Source organism: Protopterus annectens, chromosome 7.part0 (genome assembly GCF_019279795.1).
Source record: "Protopterus annectens isolate FY-2018-M chromosome 7.part0, PAN1.0, whole genome shotgun sequence".
NCBI lineage: Eukaryota > Metazoa > Chordata > Ceratodontiformes > Protopteridae > Protopterus > Protopterus annectens.
In genome coordinates this window covers 1,348,613,333-1,348,636,620 of record NC_056739.1, presented here as the reverse complement: position 1 = coordinate 1,348,636,620, position 23,288 = coordinate 1,348,613,333, and positions in this window count along the sequence as shown.

Sequence of the window (23,288 nt, the reverse complement as noted above, 5' to 3'; positions counted from 1 at the left end):
TAGTTTTGAAAAAATACATATTCATTATGAAAGATATATTTTAATTGTCTGTTTGATCACCTCAAAACTTAATGCACTAAATTACAAATTGCTGTCCACAATGCTGCAATAGTGTTTTATGACAAACTCAGCACACTTCAAAATGCATCAGATCTACTTACAGCATTTCAGAGTAGCTATATTTCAGAATACCCTACAAAGTTATTGGCCTGTAAACCCTGCTATGAATTCCATTATATGGAGCTTCAAATTCCATGCTGCTAAAATTCTCATATACCAACTTCAGGATGGAAAAAACCTCAAGAACTAGGAGTCTTGGCATTGGTGTGTGTGTGTGTGTGTGTGTGTGTGTGTGTGTGTGTGTGTGTGTGTGTGTGTGTGTGCATGCGTGTGTATGTGTGTGATTGTGGGATTCAGGATGCTTGAGCTTTTGTAAAAACACATGAAACTGTTTTATTTTGGCAAGTTGTTTTCCAACATATTCTATGTTTTAAAGAGACGAGTTACACAAAATTTTGAATACTGCCAGGTTTACCTTGTAAATATCCAAATTCTCAGTTTGAGATTGATAATGAAATTATGAATTTTGACAGAGTCGAGGTCTTTCCTATGCATGACGTATAGATTCTTATTTGCATTATAGTATCTATCTGTAAAAGTATTGCATATATTTTTATTAATAAAAGTGTTATCACATTGAAGTGCACATCTGCAGAAACCAGAAGAAAATCTAACAAAGTGGTCACTACAATACATCAACTCCTGAGTCTCTATTACAAATGAAATCTATCTATTACTTTTCAGGTTTCTTTGCATAAATGTGCAGTACATTTTTAGTTTGGAGGAGATGCGGTAGACATAATTTCGATGAGGCTGAAAAACAAAACTGGAACGCATCACAGAGATCAAAAAAATTAATTATATTTCTGAAAGATGTTTGCTATTTCATTGCAGTTGTCCTGCTTCGAACTTCTTTGAAAAGACTGTATATAATGGTAGTTCACTGACTCTCTCAGTAAATTAATAATGCAAATTAAGTTTTAATCTTTCTGTCCCCGCCCCGTAGTTCTCTCACTTTACTTTGCTATCCCTTTATCATTTTGTAATATTGAGAATTAATGAAAGCATTACATAGCAATGCTGCCTGCATGAAATAAGCAGCTAAAACTCTTCTTTTAAACATCTACTGAGGTTAACTGTTATATTTTCAGCGTGTTGGCTGCTTGAATGGCTGAGAAATCTGTCTTTGAGCTGAACCTACCAGGAGATATAACTGTAGAGGAGAAAGCTGTACCTGATGCGTTTTAATCTTTCCTAGAAATTGTTCTGTGGAAGTTTAATGAGTACTTCACTACTAGCCTGGCAAAAACAGATTAGATGATCCAAAATCATCTCCCAGGAACATCTGATTACACTAAGCATGAGAATGTTAGCTCTGTGCACAAATTCCCACAGCGAGAATGTTCCTCTCCGACACACCTTAATTAAAAATAGTAACTTAGTGGCTACACAGGCAAGGAGAAAAGATAAACCTATATTTTTATATTTGGTAAACAATTTTTTGTGTAATTTTTAGTATTTTAAAACAGGCTTATGGCATTGCCATGTCAGGAAACAATCTGATATCTATGGGATGAGCACATCATTTATCTGCCTAGATATAGGTTTCGCCTTTGCCATATATAACACCACCTTCCTTTGGGATTGTTTTTGGAAAAAATTCTATTATTCAGTGTGAACTTGGTGTTAACAGGTCCTGGAATTCATAGACATATTTTGCAAAGCCACACAAGTAGCTTTGTGTACTTCAGAAGGTCTCCAGTTTATAGTCACCTTGATGTTCTGTCCTGCCAGTCTGCTCTAGTGAGCCATGAGGGTTTTCAGAGTCACATGTACATGTGCTAGTCCGTGGGCATGCCCTTTACTGAAATGGTCCTTGGTTATTCCAGTGCACTGCAATGAAAGGATTCTTGCATAGTGTGGTAAGTCAGAGATGTCTGTATGATGCAAGATCCAGATCTAAGCAGAGCAGTGCAAAAATGAGTAACTACACTTTGCAGTTCAGATGCTTGCACTGACATATTTCAGTGAGAGAATTTGAGCAGAGTGAACTGAAGCTGTGTGTAGTCCTGGTTAGAGTGCCGATGCAGTGAAGTAGAGCAGTGGGATGCATGCGCGTGTGTGTGTGTGTGCGTGCGTGTGTGTGTGTGTGTGTGTATGTGTGTTTGTGTGTGTGTGTATGTGTTTGTTGATTACTGCGACAGAGTGTGTGAATAGCTACTGTGAGTGCATGTGCTTGAATGTTTATTTTCGCTACATGCATCTGTTTGTCTGTGTGTGTTTGATGTCTACAACTTGTAGCTCTGTATGTCTGCTTGTGTTGTGTGCATATCTAGGGGAATGGTGTGTGTACATGTGCATTGTGTTGCAGATGCCTCCACTACTTACTTTTGTAGGAAGGTAGGATATTCAGCTAGGCAGTTATCCAAACAGCTCAGTCACACAAGTTTTATTTTTTTATGGCATGCTGGACCATGCATATTGAGCACAATTATGAATCATATTAAATTGGAAAAAGCAACCCTTACTATCTGAAGTGAGTGGTAAGGGAGCACTTCAGCAAAACATTATGCAGTTCTTGCAGTTATGTGTTGCATCTGCGTGTATTGTTCAGTGCACAAGCATACTGAGGTTAAGAAGTTCATACTGTCATAGCACTATACATGTCTTGGGACAGCACTGTACATGTCTTATGCCATTATGTAAAGTGTTAATGAGATGATCTGGAATGTTACCTCTGCTCAAGGTAGGAACAGGAATAAGGAGGCTTTCCATTGTAAGTCAACTAATATCCATGTGTGTTATTCATAGTCAGTTGCACACATGCACAGTGTGCACTTATGTATATTGCATATACATGCAAACAGAGTGGATGAGTCCAGTGTTGTGCATGTATGAAGCCTGCACAATTTGAAAGAAAAACTGTATGTAAATGAATGTGTAATGACATATAAATGATGTGGAGGTTTGACAGTGTCTAACACACTGATTTGCTGAGGTTTTTACATGCATGAACTCTGGAGCTGACTGGGATACCCATGCTGCATGTCCAATGTGGTCTGTCTGCGTATGGAGTTGACCTTTGCCTCACACAGCTGTAGCTGCCATGTGACAATGTCCTGCTATCCACAAGAGGTTCCATATGTGCGTCTGTTAGACAGCTGGGTCTTTGGGGTTTTCTACCTCATCTGTTGAGAGATAGCATCAGCCCTGGTGCAGCCATCACCCTGGATGGGGCTGAAGTCCCTGACAGAACACTTTGCACCACTGTTCTCATGCTGTGTAGAACTGGATAGTAGTGGTAGACAGCATCAGTGCTGATGCAGTCATCACCATGTATGGGGCTGGAGTCCTTGACAGAACACTTTGTGCCACTGTTCTCATGCTGTGTCATGGGTGGTATGAGAGTAGTGATATCACTGAGTGGCACATATTTGCAAACATCACCCTGCTGTCCTGCCCCATACTCTAGCACTGCTAGTGCAGTTGTTGACAGATCCATGAGCAACTGACAAGCTATGAATCATTGTGTGCTATAATTCCCATGCATATGCACGTACCATACATTTTGTAGTATAAGGGAAATTATGGAAAATGCAGTGTGTGTGTGTGTTATGAACCATACGATGTTTTTGTAATACCTATTAACTGTTCAGAATTTTGCAGAATGTCTGGATTTTTTCCTCACATTTTTGGTCTACTACTCATAAAATGTTTATTTGTTGGTAAATCACTATCGACTGAATGTACTAAACAATGACAGGCATTTTATTTTCAGATATCCTTCAGAAAATACATACTAATGCAAAACCTTTTATTGTAGTCTAAGTTTATGAGTCCTTTAGTTTACACATCTGTCCCCCTATTATTTTTTTCCTTTGTCCAAAATTCTTATGCTAAGGGGTTGATAAGTATAGTTTCTGTGTGCTCAAGGACCAGTAATAATTTTGACGTACTTGTTGGAGAGGCAGTCACTGTTTTCTGAACAGAAGCTGGGCAACTCTTCCACTTTCCTGCTTCCAGCTGACATGCATTAGCAGTTGTGGACATGTGTTGGACAGCCCAAACCACCAGTATCTATGGCGTCTTAGACTGTACCTGTGCCATCCTTATCATCTTCAAAATCTTCCCACAAAGGATAACAAGTACTCATCATTAGGGTTCCAGGCTTTGCCCTGGGGAAGGACCCCCCCCACAATGTTATGAGCAATGACATTCTGTCAAGCTTTACTCCTTGCATGGGACACCATGTCATTTGCTGTCTTTCTACAGTGTCCCAATGTCTGGCTTCATCCTACAATGGTATTATGTCTGCCAGTGCTTGGTTTCATACTTCAGCACAGTCTGCCTGTCTAGGGTCTCCTTTTCAGAACATATATGTTGACCGTAGGTCTAAGTGTCTCTGTGATGGAGTGTTTTTTTTACAGGTGTGAAGTTATCATGTCTGTGTCTTGTTCCTTGTTGCTGTGACATGTAGATCTTACAAATAACAGTTCTGGGACTGCCCTATAACACTTGGAACACAGTCCAAGACCCCAGCCTGCATGACTGTGCATGGCAGTCCAATGTGACTCTATCCAGCTCCACACAGTGACTATGTGTGTATTGTGTTGAGTGTGTGTGTGTGTGTGTGTGTGTGTGTGTGTGTGTGTGTGTGTGTGTGTGTGTGTGTGTGTGTGTATGTGTGTGTGTGTGTGTGTGTGTGTGTGTGTGTGTGTGTGTGTGTGTGTGTGTGTGTGTATACACACACACATATATATATATATATATATATAGGTTTACTATTGAAATGTCGAACGGCACTACGTCGACTGTACTATAGTCGAACATGGAAGTTCAAATATAGTAATGTCGACGACAAAAAAACAATCTAGGACTGTGTTTTAACATGGGTCGAGGTAGGGGAGATGTTTGTAGTTCTGAATAATACTGAACACCTACCTCAACCCATGTTAAAACCATTCCTAGATTGTTTTTTTTGATGTCGACATTACTATTTTCGAACTTCCGTGTTCGACTAAGTACAGTCGACATAGTGCCGTTCGACATTTTAATAGTAAACCATATATATATATATATATATATATATATATATATATATATATGTGTGTGTGTGTGTGTGTGTGTGTGTGTGTGTTCCTTGGTGACCAGGTTTATATTAATGCATGAATAATGGTTTAAAATAATGCTGATAACATACAGCTTATCAGTGCTGTTGATATGCTTTCTACCCTATTCTCAAATATCATGAAATGCTCTGCAAAGGTTCACCTTTACCTGCTGTATTTCCATTTCATATGTACATAAATGGGTAGATAGATATAGATGTATATAGAGAGAGACAGATTGCTTTTACTTTATTTTAAAAACTAAATTCTAAAAAATATGGGAAATGCTGTTTGGGAGGATGGCCTAATGGTTAAGGTGTTTGCCTTACTAACAGAAGGTACAGGGTTTGAATCTCATAGGGGATAATTGGCTAGGCTTAAAATGGCTCATAAGGGCAATTAGTCTAGTATTAACCTATGAACCTTGGCACACAAAATGGTGATGCATTCACCATTTTTCTTGATTCAGATCAGTTTGTAAAACTCATAGTCAAATGAGGCTTTATGGGAAAAAGCTATCACCAACATGGGCACAGTTCCATAATGTCACACATGTATGGATGAGTGTTGTCATGTGTGAGCATGTGCTTCCTTTTGACTTGTGCATATGCATGGCCATTTTTTTGATCACCAATGTTCCATCTTGCAGCTACTTGAGTTGCCTGCTGTCATGTTGCATATACAAGTTCCAATCAATCAGTGTCACTGTCAAAAAAATACTACTATTTTGTTTTTAGACGTTGCATAAGCAAACTGTCTTCTGTAAAACCCCAGTGCACTGTGTCTAGCTGGTGCCCCAAGAAAACTAAAATCTCTTACTAGCTATACCTAACTAGGTATAGAGAATGCCTTGATGCTTCCCAGAGTGTGCTATTTAAGAAAGCTGACAGTCAGACTTTCCTGGCAGATGAACTGAATCAGGCAACTGGTATCCCAGGGTTAGGAAGAACAATGCAGGCATACTTAATGACCTGCAAAGAAGACAGCTAGAAACGCTTGCCAAGTGGGAGGCAGAAGTGATGAGTGCATGTCCAGAGTAAGTCAGTAAATATTTTTCCCTTTGCATTTATTACTGTGCTTAAATGACTGACTTTCTCTGTTGTTGCACTTCTCATCTCAGCCTTATACCCTATAGCATTTAATCTGCTCTGTTCCCTCCCTCTCCACAAAAAAAAAAAAATGTATACTTTCTTGAGCTGCTCTTACATAACTGTCTTCTACCTTATTACCTTAATATGCTGTTCTGTGTGCTTTTAAGTGTTCAAGTGCTTGTATTCTGCACTTGGTGCTTCCATTTTTATTTTTCATAACTTGCTGCTCTCTGCGCTTGTTTTGTCATTTTTAACTTATCTGCATTTATTTAAACTGTATTTGCCTTAATATTGCTACACACACAAATATGCTACCTTGTACTGCATTTAAAGTGTTTTTGCTACTGTCATTAGTTCATTCTATCTAATACAGATAAAACTTTTGAGAAAGCCAACCCACTTAAACTGTTAACCTTGAATTATCTTCTGCTCCTCCTTTCTCCCATTCCACTTTCCTAAAAAAAAAATACACACACACACACACACACACACACACACACACACACATATATATATATATATATATATATATATATATATATATATATATATAAATTCCAAGCTTGTTTTCTGCCTTTCCTGTAACTAGTCTAGTCCAGATATAGATTTGCTGTATCCAGAACTGTTTGTAAGCTTCTGAGCCCCCCAAGCCTTTTTGTGTTGAAGGGAAGCCTTCTAGCTTATCAGTGGGAGTGGTAAGCACTAGGTAGCCTATCTATCATAAGTGGAGTGGTTTCAGGCCCATAAATTGTAATTTATTTTCCATTTGGGCAGTTTTTCCATCTATTTCATCTTTCTAATTTAAAATCCCCCATTTGCGCTTGTTTCCAACCTTTCATGTAACTAGTCTAGTTCAGATACAGACTTGCTGTATCCAGGAATGTTTGTAAGCTTCTGAGCCCCCAAGCCTTCCTGTGTTGGAGAGGAAGCCTTCTAGCTTATCAGTGGGAATGGTAAGCACTAGGTAGCCTATCTGCCAGAAGAGGAGTGGTTTCTGGCCCAGAAATTGCAGTGCATTGGCCGTTTGGGCAATTTTTCCATCTCTTTTAACTTTCTGGTTTAAAAGCTTGCATTTGCGCTTGTTTCCCATCTTTTCTGTAACTAGTCTAGTTCAGATACAGACTTGTGTATCTTGGACTGTTTGTAAGCTTCTGAGCCCTTCAAGCCTTCCTGTGTTGGAGGGAAGTCTTCTAGCTTATCAGCGGGAGTGGTAAGCACTAGGTAGCCTATCTACCACAAGAGGAGTGGTTTCTGGCCCAGACATTGTAGTTTATTGGCCATTTGGGCAGTTTTTCCATCTCTTTCATCTTTCTGGTTTAAAAGCCCATGTTTGCGATAGTTTCCTGCCTTTCCTGTAACTAGTCCAGATACAGATTTGCTGGATCCAGGACTGTTTGTAAGCTTCTGAGCCCCCCTAAGCCTTTCTGTGTTGGAGGGAAGCCTTCTAGCTTATCAGTGGGAGTAGTAAGCACTATGTAGCCTATCTACCACAAGAGGAGTGGCTTCTGGCCCAGAAATTGTAGTTTATTGGCCATTGGGCATTTTTCCATCTCTTTCAACTTTCTGGTTTAAAAGCCCACATTTGCACTTGTTTCCCACCTTTTCTGTAACTAGTCTAGTACAGATACAGATTTGCTTTGTCCAGGACTGTTTGTAAGCTTCTGAGTGGTGCCAAAAAGTCTGTTCTTCAATTTTTTCCCTTAGATCTGCTAGTTCTCTCCTCTCCTGCACTTTTACTAGCTTATTAGTCTAGCACTTTACCCAACTTCTTGTAGCAATTTTTGTAGGACACAAAAGTGCTACCAGCACTAAATGTTTTACAAGGAAACAGCTCCAGTACTTATTATTAATGTCCACCCCTCCAGGCATGTCTAAAGGTCAGTTCCCTGTGCTTTCTCCTATTAACCTAGTGAACTTGGACATCCTGAGGCAATGTAGCAACTGCCTCATGTACACTGACAACCCTCTCCTCTTACCTCCCAACACTCAGACTTGCGAAAGATGCACTTATATATCCAAATTGGAAGCCACGCACTCTCCAGCCAAGACTGGAATAGCTGGTCAAGAGGAGCAGGTCAGCACTTACACCACACCACATGGAACACATAGCCCTCCAGAACACACACCAGCACTGCCTTCACATAAAAACACAAACCACACACCCACCTTTGTGGAGGCTGTCAATAAAAATCTACCCAAACAGCAGAGACCTCCAAGGCAGAAACTCACTCAACCACCACAACACAACACTAATCATGAGACACATAACTCTCCTAAACAGTGTGCCACTCAACCAAAGCCCCTAAGGCAAAACAACACACCCAGCACACTAGTCATAGGTGACTCAATAGTGAGGCACACTGATGTCCCACTCACTAGGTTGAATAAGGAGAAAGTAACAGTCAGCTGCCTGTCAGGTGCCAGGATCCACCACATAATGCACACACTCAGGTCCCTCAACAACAGGTACAAATATGACTCTGTCATTGTACATGTAGGTGTGAATGACCTGAGATTTACCTCCCTGAACTACATGAAAAGAGACACGGAGGAGCTCTCGGATTATGTAGCCTAGGCGGGTATGACCCTAGCCCTGAGGAGTCTCCTACCATCACCCAGAATGATACCACAGTACAGTCAGAAAATGATAGATTTCATCAACTGGCTAAGTTTCTGGTGTCATTCTAAGTGGATCCAGTATCTGTCTGCCTGGAATGACATGGCTGACAGACCTTGATGCTTTGCCAGTGATGGCCTGCATCTGTCACCACTGGGCTTCTGGATACTAGCCAAGGCTCTTGCCACCCCTATAGTGCCTTTTTTAGGTGGTGTTCCAAAGACCAAATTACCACCGTAACAGCTACAAACAAATGCAATCTGAGGGTCATGCTGCTCAATGCTACAAGTCTAAATCTCAAAATGCACTTGCTCGAAGCACTGCTTAAAATGGAGAACATCGACATTTGTGCTGTAACAGAGACCTGGTTCAAGACAGTAGAAAGTACCCCTGCACTACCAGGCTATAACTCATTCCACACCTTTCGGCCCCAGAACTTGGACCGAAGCTCCAAAGGCAGTGGTGTTTCCATATTCATAAAGGATGCTCACACCTCCAGACTGGTAGCCCAACATAATGCATCAGAGATACTTCAGGTTCATAGGTTCACAGGTTGGTACTAGGCTATCTGCCCTAGGGCCTATACAAGCGTAGCCATAACAATTCCCTGGCTATTTCTTTCCACAGTATTTACTGACGTGATCCCTTGGGTGAATTTCCTATCGCCTATCCAATCATCAAAGTTTCTTTTGAAGAGGGTCAAAGAGCTTGACATATATGGCAGTCTATTCCAGAGTCTGGGGAGTCTCTGGGTCAGGAACCTATCCCTCCAGTATGTTTTGTTCATTGTGATGACAAGGTTTAGATCCCTGGGGCATGTGTCTCTGAGGGATTGGGATTTCTTTAAGTGTAGCATGTCCAACAGCTCTGGGTTTGACATGGCCTTGTATGTTAAGCAGAGATCGCCTCTGTGTAGACGATATGCAACAGAGTATAGGTGGAGTTTTGTTAGATGGTCAGCATAGTGCATCTGCTTTAGGCTTGTGATTCTTTTAGTGAGGTATTTCTGCGGCCTTTCCAGTTGTTGCACATGTCTTGAGAGCTACATACCAAACAGGGTGTTGTATTCTATAATGGGTCTAATGAGGGATGAGTACAGTGGGACAATGACCTCCTTTTTTCTGGATGAAAAACCCTTAGTGATGAGGTGTGCCACATAGAAGGATTCCCTGACTGTTATGGCAATGTGGTTATCGAAGGTGAGACCATTGTCCACCTGTGTCCCTAAGTCTCTTATCACACTTTCGGTGTTTAGTGTACTGCCACCTATGTGGTAATTTCACAGGTACATGTTTTTTCCCATAGAGGATAACTATACATTTCTAGGCATTGATCTTGAGCCCATGGCTCTGGCACCAAGCATTTGTTTCTGTAAGGCCCTTTTGTAGAATATCCACATAATTTGGGGATTCAATAATGGCTCCCAGTTTGCAGTCATCTGCAAACATTGTTAGCCAGAGTCCCTTAGTGTTGACCTGTACTTCAGAGACGTAGATGCCAAATAAGAGCGGTCCCAGGACTGAACCCTGAGGTACTCCACTTGTCACTTGTCTGGAGCTGGACTTGGAGTTGGCTACTTGTACAGTGTGGGATCTGTCAGTACGCCAGATGGCAATCCATCGAGTGATGTAGGGATTAATGTCCAGCTTAGTAAGTTTATCTATAATTCCAGAGTGGGGGATGGTGTCTAAGGCCTTGGTGAGGTCTAGGTAGGCTGTGTGGACCACCTTACCCTTGTCCACGACTCTGGAGACTGATTCAAAGAAGTCAATCAGGTTAAGGAGACAAGATCGGCCCTTCACTAACCCAAACTGCATGGTTCCAGTGTTTGAAGGTTGCCAATGTCTTTGTTTATAAGTTCCATGATAATACGTTCCATGGCCTTGCAGATCAGGCTTGTCAGACTGATGGGGTGGTAGTTCCTGGGATCCAAGGTGGATCCCCCTTTGTGGAGTGGGATAACTGTAGCTGCACGCCACTCAGTGGGCATGAAGCCTGAGGTGAGGCTATGGTTAAACATGACACTTAGGTGAGGTGCCAGTTCATTTTGTAGTTCATGTAGTACACAGCCTGGGATGTCATCTGGTCCCATAGATGCTGTATTCACAGCTTTAGAGAGTGAGTTTTTTACCTGTGTGGTTATTAATACTGGAATTTGGCAATCTTTCGGTATTGAAATGGGCCCTTTAGGGGATGAGAGGGGAGTGAAGTTTGCACTGAATCGATCTGCCAGGATATTGACAATATCTTTGGGATCAGTATATTTAATGTCATTCTGTTGTAGCTCAGAGCAGATCTGAGGATTGCCATTTAGATTCCTTGGCATAGCTATAGAATGCCTTGTGGTCATCTTTGGAATCTTTGGTAATTTTATTTTTGTAACTAGCTTTAGAGGATTTTATGAGGGATCTCAGCTTCTTACTGAGGCTGGTAAGGGAGTTTTTTGCATCCTGGGATTTTCCTCTTTTCTGCAACAGTTTCTTCGTTTTGTTGTAAAGTTTGTTTATGGCAAGGGACCACCAGATTGGCTTCCTTTTTTTGGAGGAGAGTGTCATGGTTCTATTGTGGATGGCACGATTCATGCATGAGTGGATGTGCTCGTAGAGTGCCTTAGTGTAGGATTCAGCAGTCGAACTTTCAGTTCCCGTCTGCATGGGTGTCATGACGTTTGTCACTTCTGAGTTGAGTAGGATGAAGTTGGCTTTGGAGAAGTTTTTTTACGGAGGTTTCCTTACTGGGGGGTGGGGTGGGATGTGGATGTCAAGGGTGATTAGCTTATCGTCAGACCTGACCAACAAGGGGGTGACCATAGGTATGGAGCATCGATTTCTCATGTTGGTAATGACCAGTTCTAGGATATTGGAGCCCCTGTTGGGACTAAGGATTAGTTGATCCAGGGCATTGGAATTTATGAATTCCAAGAACCGTTGGGCAAAGGTGTTGGTACATGAGTAGTTTTCCTAGTTAATTGCAGGTTAGTTGAAATCACCCAGTATTAGGGTGTTTGGTTGTATCTTAATATTTTCCAGTATGTTTAGAAAGGTGTAGTGAAAATCTTGCGGCATGGTGGGGGATCTGTAGCAAGCTACAATCTGAATTGCAGTCTTACCTAGTGTTAGTTGCACCTGGAGAATTGGTGCAGCTAACATTGGGTAAGACAGCAATTCAGGTCGTAGCCTGCTACAGATCCCCAACCATGTCCCAAGACTCAGACTCCATGTTCCTAAGCACCCTGGAGAATATTATGGTCCGACCTAACACTCTCATACTGGGCGACTTCAACTACCCCTCCATTAACTGGGAAAACTACTCATGTACCAATACACTTGCCCAATGTTTCCTGGAATTCATTAATACCAGTGCCCTAGACCAGCTCATTCTTACCCCCACTAGAGGTAGGAACATTCTTGACCTGGTCATTACTAACATGAGCGACCATTGCTCTACACCAATGGTCAACACTTCACTGGTTAGATCCGTCCACAAACTAATCACCTTGGAAATCCACATCCTTCCCACCTGCCCCGCAGAGGTATCCACCATGAAAAACTTCTCCAAAGCTAAACTTGGGCTCCTAAAAACAGAGGTGACTAACTTCACAGCACCCATACAAATGGAGAATAGTTGCATGACTGCCAAATCATACACCAATGCACTGTACGAACACACACACAAATGCATGGATCTCGCCATACCCAATAGAACCAAGACACTCTCCTCCAAAAAAAGGAAGCCAATCTGGTGGTCCCCTACCATAAACAAACTCTACAACAGAAGGAAGAAACTGATGCAGAAAAAGGTGAAGTCCCAAGATTGGAAAAACTTATCGGGATCAGCAAAAAATTGAGATCCCTCATCAAATCCTCTAAAGCTAGCTATGAAAACAGAATTGCAGCAGATAGTAAAGACAACCACAAGGCCTTCTATAGTTATGTAAAGAATCTCCACGGCAATACCCAGATTTGCTCTGAGCTATTGCACAATGGTACCTCCTATATCAAGCCAACAGATATTGCCAATATACTGGCTGACAGATTCAGTGCCAACTTTACCACTCTCTCCCCCACCAAAGGACTAATCATAATACCAGTAGATTGCCAGGCACCCAGTATTACTGCTGCACAGGTTAAAACAGCACTGTCCAAGGTGAAGAATACAGCTTCTATGGGATCTGGGCTGGATCTGGGCTGTGTTCTACATGAACTACAAAGTGAACTGGCACCTCACCTGTGTGCCCTGTTCAATCACAGCCTCACCTCAGGCTTTGTCCCTACTGAATGGCGCACTGCTACAGTCATCCCTCTCCACAAAGGAGGAGTGACTACAGATGCTGGGATCTATTGCCCTATTACCCTGATGAGTCTGATATGCAAAACTATGGAACGCATCATCATGGACCTAATAAACAAGGATAAGGGGAATCTCCAAACTCTGTATCCAGCACAGTTTGGTTTTGTGAAGGGTAGCTCATGCCTGCTCAACCTGGTTGACTTCTTTGAGTCAACCAGGTTGACTCAAAGAAGTCAACCAGGTTGAGCAGGCATGGTTGACTTCTTTGAGTCAGTCACCAGACTGTGGATGAAGGCAAGGTGGTTCATACAGCCTACCTTGAGCTGGCCAAAGCCTCTGATACCATTCCCCACTCAGGAATCATAGAAAAACTCACTAAGCTACGCATCAACCCCTATATCACTAGGTAGGTTGCAAACTAGCTTACAGATAGAACCCACAGTGTGAAAGTAGCTGACTCCAAGTCAGACTGCTGACCAATCACAAGTGGAGTCCCACAGGGTTCTGTCCTGGGTCCTGTCCTGTTTGCTATCTACTTCTCTGAAGTCCAGGCCAACACAAAGGGACTCTGGCTGACAATGTTTGCAAGTTTGGAGCTATTATTAACTCCCCAAGTGATGTTGACATCCTACAGAAAGGCCTCACCAAAACCAACGACTGGCGTCAGAACCATGGCCTTACGCTCAATGCCAAAAAATGTGTCGTCATCTCCTTTGGGAAAAACACGGTTCCCATGAATTACAACATCAATGGTAGTCCAGTGAACACAGAAGGTGTTATAAGAGATCTGGGAACACAGGTTGACAGCAACCTCTCTTTTGACCATCACATTGCCACTGTGGTCAGAAAGTCCTTCTATGTGGCACATCTCATTACTAAGGGTTTTGCATCCAGGAAGAAAGAGGTCATTGTCTCCCTCTACTCTTCCCTCATTAGGCCAATCATTCAGTACAATGCCCCATTTGGCATGTACCTCACTAGACACCTGAAACAACTGGAGAGGCCACAAAAGTGCCTCACAAAGAGGATCCTAGACCTTAACCACTTGTCCTATATGGACAGACTCAAAAAACTCCAACTATTCTCTGTCTCATATCGCCTACTTAGAGGCAATCTCTGCTTGACTTACAAAGGCATGTTTGACCCAGCTCTGTTAGAAATGGTACAGCTAAAGAAATCCCATTCCCTCCACACCACACACTCCAGAGATGACAACCTCATTACCACAATCAACAGAACAAGCTGGAGGGACAGGTTCATAACCCGGAACTGCCAATGCTATGAAATAGACTTCTCATACATGTCAAGCAGAGCACCTCACTGGCCCTCTTCAAGAGAAATCTTGATGAGTGGATGGGAAATAGAAAATTCACCTCAGACATCACTCCAGTGGCTCTGCTCGACAGAAGCACTGGGAACTAAGGTCGGGTCGCACAATGCCAGAGTAATCCTTTGGGCTAGGCTTGTAAAGGCCTCAGGGCCATTAGCCTAGAACACACCTATGAACCTATGAAAGGGATGGATGGGAAATAGAAAATTCACCTTGGGGATCATTCCAGTGGCTCTACTTGACAGAGGCACTGGGAACTAAGGTCGGATGGCATCATGCCAGGATAATCCTTTGGGCTAGGCTTGTAAAGGTTCCAGGGCCATTAGCCTAGTGCACACCTATGAACCTATACCGTACAACCGAGCAGACATTTTACCCTGATGCTACTGTTTCATGCTGTGGATGCTTATGTAGACTATTTTGCAATCATATTTAATTTTGCATTTTTTTTAAATATGTTTTCATTTTCCTTCTTCTCATGTCACCTCTGATGTATGATAGTCATATGGGGCAGACATTGATACATACCTAAATATGTACACTGCTAAAGCCATTGGTGGCTGGCAGGCTTAATGTTATCCATAGGATGTTTAATTGATGGTTTCTGTAGAAGTATAAGATGTTTGTGAGCATATTGTTAGGGATTACATTTCATGAGGTGAGTGACCCTTACCAATACGGTCACTGATAGCTCCCTGGCTGGGAGAGGACATTTGCATAACCTATCAAGAACAATGTTCTTTTTGTCACACACTGAAAATGTCTTTGCAGTGCTAACAATGAATTTTTTCTGGCATGGAATAAGACTGAAATCAACAGGTGCATATACCATAAGCATTTGGAGCTCCTAACCCCCCCCAGATCCGGTATGTACTTGTCTTTCCATTGCTTAGTTTTTTATTCATATTTTATATTTTTATCATTTGTCATATGCTCTGTGTTTACTTTCTCCTTATTTTGTCTCCCTCTGCTAGCCTAGAACAGCTGAGACTAATTCTTCTGAGAGAAGTGCAAAGTCTCCTCCAGCAGTTAGCCAGGGACATGCACTTCTGAACAATCCTAGCTGTAGGCTGTTATAGATGCTGCAGTGGAGAGGGAGCTGAAAAGCAATGGGGCCCATATCAGCACCTCCTGCAGCAAATTCAAGACTTGTTGAACCAGTAGGCTGCAATCACTGACTACCAGAGACTTGCTCCCCGATATCTAGGATTATCCTCACTCACACCCACAAGCAGGAGTCATGTAAATAGTCTGCCATCTAGTCTGGCCTTGAGCATGTCCCTGTGTATCCTTCCTATCCCCCATCTTCTGTGCACCCATTCTATTATCTCATACACACTGCTTGTGAGCTGCCACACATCCTCCAACATCATCACTTTTCCATCCTCTGTTTGTCTGTCTGTTTTTCCCGCTCCTCCTCTTATGAACTCTGTTGATTATGTGGCCATCCACCCGTCTGTCTTTTTTCATATGTTTTTGTCTTTAGTCTTATTTTTACCCCAGATTTCCATTCCTATCCTTGCTTTCCTATACCCTTGCCCCTCTTTCTCTCCATATATTGTAGAAAAAAAAGGAACTGTCCCCACAAAATATAAATTAAGTAATCTCTTCTTCCACCTCCTCCTGCTCATCAAAACCATAGCTGGCTCATCTAGTGCCTGGCATTGATCCCTGATCTGGCACCCCATCCCTGAGCTCTTCAGCTGAATAAAATGGTCTGCTCCCCTAGTCTGGTACTCCATACCAGATCCATTAAAAATGTATTTCTGCATGCATTCAGAAATGCCAGTACAGAAAAGAATGTAGGAACTGCACTTATCAATCATGCCCCCTAATAACTTAGACCCAAGGTGGCTGCCGCTTTACCCCATCCAGCTGTTCATTGTTCTATGTTATCATTCTGTGTTTCCCTTGTCTTTTCATTCCCCTTTTTCCTGCTTTGCCAGCACTCCTTTCCATCCATATACAATAAATCAACTAGTGTCCATCAATGGATACATTCACATTAGGCTAATGGTACAGTGGATTTATATGAATACAAATGCCATTTTACCAACGTATGTGCTACATCTCATAACCATGTCTCAAGATATCTGTACAAGGCCACATTTCACTGCTTTAAGTAAACTTACAAAGTTGCAGCTGACTTTCACATGTGTGCACATGGTTCTGTATTGAAATGTGGTTACTCAAAATGCTGAGTGTTGACACGCCAAAAAAAAAAAATCTGAGAGAAGAGAAAATCTTGAATGTTGCTCATCTCCTTTAAACTTCTTTTTTCAGGGGGAAAGCCTCCCCTGCACCTCTCAAACTTATATATTCCAACTCTGTGATCACCATACCTCAGATAAAATGGAATATTCCAGGAAATGTCTATCTTGGACTTACTATATGAATGTCCATTTTTTTAGCCATTTGGTCTCCATGCTTCAGGACTCACTCTGGCAGGTCCCGTCATTTTAAATGGTAACCATGCACATCTTACATACATGTACAGAAATTTTTCTAAATACTTTTTTGTCTTGCACAGATTTGGGAGGGAGAATGTAGGATCATTATAAGCTGCACACTCAAAAAACAATGAACTTTGATCGAACATTCTGCATTCATATATTTGCATAATGTTGCTAGCACACGTGAAAAACAATGATGCTTTGATCGAACATTCCACATTTGTATATCTGCATAGTGCTGTTAGCACAGGTGAAAAACAATGATGCTTTGATTGAACATTTGGCATTTGTATAGCTGCATAGTGTTGCTATTTGTTACTCTCTCCTTGCACACTGGTGTACCCAATGTCTCAGGAATAGAAAAAGAAACAGGTTGATTTCTCACACAGATGTGATAACATTGTGTTTCTGTACTTTGTGTTTTTTAAGGATTATAGAAATACAGACTATAGCACCATTTCTCTAACTGAATCTAATGTTCTCGAAATCAGAAGATTCCTTATGAATGTCGAGGAAAGTTAGACAAAGGGAAAGGAACTAAGAGAACTTTCTGCAGTACTTGCAGTAACATCTGCAGCTTTAGATATAATACTCTGTATTCAATGTAATATAAATATTTATCTAGCTATCTATCTATATGTATTTCAGAATAATACTATTTATGTCTATGAATTTGTTTACCAGAGTAGTGCACTGTTCTCAAAAGGCCAGTTTCAGTGTTAGCCCAGAGATGTGCAAAGTACATGAGTACAGATCAATGGACTGAAGATAACATTAATGACCTGTATACAATTATGAACAGCCGATAAAAGTGGCAAAATGTGTTTTTCATGGTCCACTAACCCTCTTTACCTCTCCCACTAACACATTCACTTTTCTGCTCTACTACCTTCACCCTAAATACTTCTGCAATCTAGGAAATCAATATAAATATAAATATTAGTCTGACTGTAAATGCATAAAAACAAATGTTTGCTGACATGCATACAAGTAATCTTCTAAGGTCTCATACTTTGATATGCATATTTTTTGTACAGGCTTATTACAGTACTGCTTTTCTGCCTGCTCCTGCTTGTATAAGAAGCGGTATTATTGCCTTTTCATCTACATGTATCACTGTTACTTTTTTCCTTCTTTTGGTGGTGGTGGTGGTGGTGAGGTTCTTCTGGGACTAGCAGCAGGGAACTCAGAAAAGCGACTACTTTCTGGATTTAAGTATCTTTGCTTTTTTTTCACTTGGAATAGCTTACCCTGAACTCGCTTGAACTGTTTTTTAACTGTTTGCTGCATTATTTTAAAATCTGCACTTAAAGTTACATTTTAGTCGAATTTGATCGAAAGTGTGTTGTTTGTTTGTTTAATTTAACTGTGGAGGCTGCCCACTAAAGTGTGCTAGCCTGTGTAACTAATTTATCACTGTTTCTGCATTTTCTGTGTGTTTCTACCAAAAAAAAACAAAAAAATAATCCTTGTTTTCCCGCCTTCCTTGTCTAGTTTAGACCAGTTTACAGGCATTGCTGTATTCTGGGCTGTGGTGTAGTTCCTGTGTTGTCCATTACCTTACTTGGCTAGAAGGAAGTTTCTTTGCTCACCAGTGGGAGTGGGGAGCCTTGAGCAGCCTACCTGTCCCTGTAGGAAGTGACCTCAGCACAAGAATCTGTAGTAATTGGTTGTTTTGGACCATTTCTAGCTCTTTTGTAGTTCACTGTTTAAAATCCACATTTGCACGGCTTTGCGCGGTTGTGCGCATAGCGCAGCGCCGGTTAAACAAGATTAAACTTTTTCTGGCTCCGCCAAGTCTGCTCTTCAAATTTTCCCGTAAGGAAGCTCTACTCTTAGTATAACCAGACTACTTACTATATTATAAGCCTAGCACTTGTTCTCAATACCTCTCTACTAAGTAAGCACTCTCGTACTAAGTAAAGCACTACATCTACTTACCACCCCTGTGAATATCCATTTCCCTTAAAAGTACAGGACTCCCTTATACTGTTCTAGCATGTCGAGTGGTAGATTACTGGCGTCGTCTCCAGTTCATCTGGTCAATCTGGATATCTTGAGACAATGCTACAATTGTCTCATGTACACAGACAACCCTCTCCTCCCCCCAACAAACACAAATACATGTGAGAGATGCAACTATATAGCCAAACTGGAGGCTGAACTCTCTCAACTCAGGGCTGGCATGACCAGACAGGAGGAGACGGCAACCACACACACAACAATCCCAGGCCCACATAGACCTACCACAACTGCAAACCAAACACATAAAAACACAAAGACATACTCGGAGGTTCTAATAAAAAACTTACCAAAACAACAGAGGCTCCCAAAGCAGACACCTAAAAATCCACCACCTCAAAACAAAGCACATGCAACACATACTTCAATAAATCAGTATGTCAACCAATCACAGCCCTTAAGGCCAAACACCTTGCCTGATACACTAGTAATAGGTGACTCTATAGTCAGACACACTAATGTCCCGCTGACCAGGCTGAACAAGGAGAAGGTGACTGTGAGCTGTCTATCGGGAGCTAGGATCCGCCACATAACACACGCACTCAAGTCACTCCAAAGCAAGTACAAATATGACTCCGTCATTGTCCATCCTGGTGTGAATGACCTGAGACGTACCTCCCTGGACTACATGAAAAGAGACATAGAGGAGCTCTCCGATTATGTACCCCAGGCTGGTATGACCCTGACCCTGAGCAGCATCTTGCCTCACCAAGAATGATACCACAATACAAAGATAAGATGATCAGCTTTAACAATTGGCTCAAGTACTGGTGTCATTCTAAGGGGATCCAATGTCTGTCTGCCTGGGATGACATGTTGGACATGCCACGCTGCTTCACAAGGGATGGCTTACACCTGTCACCACTGGGCTTCCGGATATTGGCTAAGGCTCTTGCCACCGCCATAGTGCCTTTTTTAGGCAAGGCTCAAAAGACAAACCCACCTCCTTAGAAAACAATAATGGAAAAAAACTAAGGGTAATGCTGCTCAACGCCAGAAGTCTAAATCTCAAGATGCAGGCACTTGATGCTCTCCTCAGCATGGAGAACATCGACGTCTGTGCAGTAACTGAAACCTGGTTCAAGGCTCCGGAGAGCACCCCAGCGCTACCAGGCTATACCTCGTATCATGCTTTTTGGCCCCAAAACCCAGGCCGAACCACAAAGGGAGGGGGAGTGTTCATATTCATCAAGGACACCCACACCTCCAGGTTAGTAGCAACACATGAAGCATCAGAGACCATACAGGTGCAACTAACCATAGGCAAAACTGCTATACAACTGGTAGCATGTTACAGACCACCCTCCCAATCTCAAGAACTCCACTCAGCCTTCCTGAAGACATTGGAGGATATGAATGTATCACAAAATACCATCATACTGGGAGACTTCAACTACCCAAACATAGATTGGGTACATTATTCTAGCTCTAATACCCTAGCCCAAAGGTTCCTGGAATTCATAAATTCAAATGCACTGGAACAATTAGTCACCTCTCCCACTAGGGGAGATAATATACTAGACCTGATCATCACAAACATGGGGACAAAATGCTCCACACCGGAAGTATACCCTTCACTAGTGAGATCTGACCACAAACTAATCACCCTGGATATACATATCCCACCTCCACCCCCAGCACAAAAGACCACAGTGAAAAACTTCTCAAAAGCAGACTTCACTCTTCTTAAGACTGAGATGGTATCCTTTAGGCCCACTGTGCCAGTGGATAGCACATCCCACAATGCCGAATCCGTCACAAATGCTTTCTATGGACATCTCCAAGAATGCATGGATCATGGAATCCCAAACAAATCCAAGTCCCTCTCCACCAAAGGTAAGCGTCCTGTCTGGTGGACCTCAGCCATAAACAAATTGTATAACAAAAGAAGGAAGCTACTGCACGTCAGAGCAAAATCCCATGAAGGGAAGACATCTCTGATCAACATTAGCAGAAAACTACGTTCTCTCATAAAAACATCCAAGGCCAACTTTGAGAGAAAAATCGCTAAGGACACTAAAGATTACCACAAAGCCTTCTTGAGTTATGTTAGAAACCTGGGAGGAAACCCTCAGATATGCTCAGAGTTGGTTCACAACAATAAAAAATACACTGAACTCACAGATATTGCCAACATTCTGGCTGACAGGTTCAGTGCAAATTTCTCCCCTCCTTCACCCCCAAAAGAAGAAATACTTATCCCAGCTGAATGTAATCTCCCTGTCATCTCAGATGTACAAGTGAGAACCGCCCTAAACAAAGCAAAAAACACAGTATCAATGGGACCTGATGGTATCCCGGGTTGTGTGTTACGTGAACTCCAAGAGGAGCTAAACCCACACATAAAAATGCTATTTAACCTTAGCCTTACTTTGGGATATGTACCTGAACACTGGCATACAGCAACAGTGGTCCCACTCCACAAGGGGGTGCCTCTACAGTCCCTGGAAACTACTGCCCCATAAGCTTAACCAGCCTGGTCTGCAAAGCTATGGAAAGAATCATTATGGAACTCATAAACAGAGACATAGGGGACCTACAGACACTTGACCCCACCCAGTTCGGCTTTGTAAAGGGCAGATCCTGCCTTTTAAACCTGGTTGACTTTTTCGAAACAGTCACTAGAGCCATTGACGAGGGCAAAGCAGTCCATACAGCATACCTGGACTTGGCTAGGGCCTTCGACACAATACCCCACTCAGGCATCATAGATAAGCTCAACAGTTTAAATGTAAACCCTTATGTCACTAGATGGGTTGCAAACTGGCTAAAGGACAGAACCCATAATGTTAAAATCGCTGGAGAAATGTCAGACTCAAAGCCAGTCACAAGTGGTGTCCCACAGGGATCTGTCCTGGGACCCCTCTTGTTCGGCATTTATTTCTCAGATGTTAAAGCAAACACAGGAGGGCTGTGGCTGACAAAGTTTGCAGATGATTGCAAACTAGGTGCCATAGTCGATACACCAGCAGACATACACATCCTACAAAAAGGCCTCACAGAAACGGACAACTGGTGATGGAGTCACGGCCTTAAACTAAATGCCAAAAAATGTATAGTCATCCCCTTTGGGAAAAACAAAGTACCCACAAATTATCACATAGACAGCAACCCACTGAGTACTGAAAAAGTAATCAGAGACCTAGGGACCCAAGTCGACAGTGACCTCTCATTTGATACCCACGTTGCCAAAGTGGTTAGAAAAACATTCTACCTTGCACACCTCATCATGAAGGGATTCACATCCAGATCCAAGGATGTCATTGTACCCCTATATTCCTCCCTCATCAGACCCATGATTGAGTACAATGCCCCATTTGGTATGTACCTCACCCGGCATTTGCAACAGCTGGAGAGACCACAAAAGTACCTCACCAAGAGGATCAAGGGTCTCCAACATATGTCTTATTCTGCCAGACTAAAGAAACTTCAGCTCTATTCAGTATCATACCACCTGCTCAGAGGTGATCTCTGCCTGACGTACAAGGCCATGTCCAATCAGGATCTGATGGACATGCTCCACCTCAAAAAATCCAAGTCCATCAGGACCACAAGAGCTAAAGACTTAAACCTCAGCACAAGTATGAATAGGACATGCTGGAGGGATAGATTCATAACCCAGAGGCTTCCCATGCTTTGGAACAAGATCCCAGTTCGTATTAGGCAGAGCCCCTCACTGACTCTCTTCAAGAGAAATCTTGATGAGTGGATGGGAGATCGTAAGTTTACCCCAGGGGTCACATCTGTGTCACTGATAGACAGGGGCACAGTAAACTAATTCTATTATATAAGGGGACCTTCATTGTGTCACTACTAGACACAGTATTCTAAATTTATTCTGTACATTTTTGTACCATTTCATGAGGTGGCAAATGCCACATCACTATGGCTAGGCTTACAAATGCCCCAGGGCAGATAGCCTAGTACTATACTATGAAACTATGAAACTACCTTTGAAAAGGAGACTGGTCCAGTTGGCATAGTCTAGTTAGCAAATGAAATTAAGAAAAATAATAAAAAGAATTTACTTCCTGAACAAAGCCTTAAGTTACAATACTCCTAAGTTACTATTGAAACTATACAGTTAGTATTTTGCATTAAAAGACATAAAATGTAATATGCTCCTTAAGTTTCATTACACCTGCTGTATGTTATCTTCCACAAAATAGTGATTATGAATATGAAGTACCTGTAAATAACTCCAAAATGACACCTAGTGCTGTATGTGTTAACAGCACTTGGTTATTATAGACACACTGGAACGTTTTTCTCTCAAATTAATACTGCATCACAGTCACATAAAATAGACAGGGCCTG